This window comes from Dipodomys merriami, unplaced genomic scaffold (genome assembly GCF_024711535.1).
Source record: "Dipodomys merriami isolate MVZ:Mamm:240054 unplaced genomic scaffold, mDipMer1.0.p SCAF_201, whole genome shotgun sequence".
Classification (NCBI taxonomy): Eukaryota; Metazoa; Chordata; class Mammalia; order Rodentia; family Heteromyidae; genus Dipodomys; species Dipodomys merriami.
Genome location: NW_027203394.1, coordinates 1,413,100 through 1,415,599, shown reverse-complemented (window position 1 = coordinate 1,415,599; position 2,500 = coordinate 1,413,100). Strand labels below are relative to the sequence as shown.

General features: G+C 71.0%; 1 long non-coding RNA gene across 1 annotated transcript in view; it reads left to right on the top strand.

Moving 5' to 3' along the window:
- LOC138833171 (uncharacterized) overlaps positions 1-2,500 on the top strand; it is a 91,436-nt gene that overhangs the window by 28,970 nt on the left and 59,966 nt on the right. The window lies entirely within an intron of this gene.

Sequence of the window (2,500 nt, the reverse complement as noted above, 5' to 3'; positions counted from 1 at the left end):
GCAGAGGGTGGGGGGGTGATGGCAGGGGGTGATGGCGGGGGGCGATGGTGGGGGGTGATGGCAGGGGGCGGGGGGTGATGGCAGGGGGTGATGGCAGAGGGTGGGGGGGTGATGGCGGGGGGTGATGGTGGGGGGTGATGGTGGGGGGTGATGGTGGGGGGGTGATGGCGGGGGGGCGATGGCGGGGGGTGATGGCAGGGGGCGGGGGGTGATGGCAGGGGGTGATGGCAGAGGGTGGGGGGGTGATGGCAGGGGGTGATGGCAGGGGGTGATGGCGGGGGGTGATGGCGGGGGGTGATGGCGGGGGGTGATGGCGGGGGGCGATGGCTGGGGGCGATGGCGGGGGGGGGGTGATGGCAGGGGGTGATGGCAGGGGTGATGGCGGGGGGTGATGGCGGGGGGTGATGGCAGGGGGCGATGGCGGGGGGCGATGGCGGGGGGGGGGTGATGGCAGGGGGTGATGGCAGGGGGTGATGGCAGGGGTGATGGCGGGGGGCGGGGGGGTGATGGCGGGGGCAATGGCAGGGGGTGATGGCAGGGGGTGATGGCGGGGGGCGGGGGGGTGATGGCGGGGGCAATGGCAGGGGGTGATGGCAGGGGGCGGGGGGCGATGGCAGGGGGCGATGGCGGGGGGGTGATGGCAGGGGGTGATGGCAGGGGGTGATGGCAGAGGGTGGGGGGGTGATGGCAGGGGGCGGGGGGCAATGGCAGGGGGCGATGGCGGGGGGGTGATGGCGGGGGGGTGATGGCCGGGGGTGATGGCAGGGGGCAGGGGGGTGATGGCAGGGGGCGATGGCAGGGGGTGATGGCAGGGGGTGATGGCAGGGGGTGATGGCAGGGGGTGATGGCAGGGGGTGATGGCAGGGGGCGGGGGGTGATGGCGGGGGGTGATGGCAGGGGGTGATGGTGGGGGGTGATGGCGGGGGGTGATGGTGGAGGGTGATGGCGGGGGGTGATGGCGGGGGGGGTGATGGCAGGGGGTGATGGCAGGGGGCGGGGGGCGATGGCGGGGGGGGTGATGGCAGGGGGGTGATGGCGGGGGGGTGATGGCGGGGGGGCGATGGCGGGGGGGTGATGGCAGGGGGTGATGGCGGGGGGGTGATGGCAGGGGGGTGATGGCGGGGGGGTGATGGCAGGGGGTGATGGCAGGGGGCGGGGGGTGATGGCAGGGGGTGATGGCAGAGGGTGGGGGGGCGATGGCGGGGGGTGATGGCAGGGGGTGATGGCGGGGGGCGATGGCGGGGGGTGATGGCAGAGGGCGGGGGGGGCGATGGCAGGGGGTGATGGCAGAGGGCGGGGGGGGCGATGGCAGGGGGTGATGGCAGAGGGTGGGGGGGGCGATGGCGGGGGGTGATGGCAGGGGGCGATGGCGGGGGGGCGATGGCGGGGGGCAATGGCGGGGGGGGCGATGGCGTCTGGCGGGGGGCGTGGTCCCTCCTGGCGTGGGGCTGACGCTCGTGTCCCTGTGTCTGCTCGGAAGGCCGCCGTGTTCTCTCTCTGGCACAGCCGGGCCAACCCGCCAGAGTTCTGCTGGCTCCTGCGCACTTGCAAAGGGAGTTTTGTACACCTCACACTGTACGTAGCACGGGAGTTTGAAAACAGGTGTCCCAGCCGGCGCCGTGGCCCGCGCCTGGAAGCCTGGCTGCTCGGGAGGCTGAGAAGTGAGCACCACGAGGCCGCCCGGGCAGGTGGATCTGAGAGGCCCAAGAGGGAGCCCAAGAGGGAGCCTGGCCTGAGAAGGCCGAGCAAGAGCTCTGCGTCTAGAAGGGAGGGAGGAAGGGAGGAGGGAGGGGTGGAGGGAGGGAAGGAGGAAGGGAGGAAGGGAGGGAGGGAGAAAGGGAGGAGGGAGGGGGAGGAGGGGTGGAGGGAGGGAAGGAGGAAGGGAGGAAGGGAGGGAGGGAGAAAGGGAGGAGGGAGGGGGGAGGGAGGGGTGGAGGGAGGGAAGGAGGAAGGGAGGAAAGGAAGGAGGAAGGGAGGGAGGGAGGGAGGGAGGAGGGAGGGGGGAGGGAGGAAGTGAGGAAGGGGGGAAGGAAGGAGGGGAAGGAAGGGGGGAGGGACGAAGGGGGAGGGGGAGGAAGGGAGGGAGGAATGGAATGAGGGAGGAAGGGAGGGAGGGAGGAAGGGGGAGGGGGAGGAGGGGAGGAAGCGAGGGAGGAAGGGAGGTGGAATGGTGGAAGGGAGGAGGGGAGGGAGGAAGGGAGGAAGGGAGGGAGGGAGGGTGGAATGGAGGAAGGGAGGGAGGGAGGGAGGAATGGAGGAAGGGAGGGAGAGAGGAATGGAGGAAGGGAGGGAGGGAGGGAAGGAAGGGAGGAAGGGGGAGGAAAGGAAGAGAAGGAGGGAGGGAGGAAGGAGGGAGGGAGGGAAGGGAGGGAGGCAGGGAGGAAGGAGGGAGGGGGAGGAATGGCAGGAGGGAGGGAGAGGGAGGGAAGGAAGGAAGGAAGGAAGGAAGGAAGGAAGGAAGGAAGGAAGGAAGGTGAGAAGTAAGAAAGGAAGTAGGTAC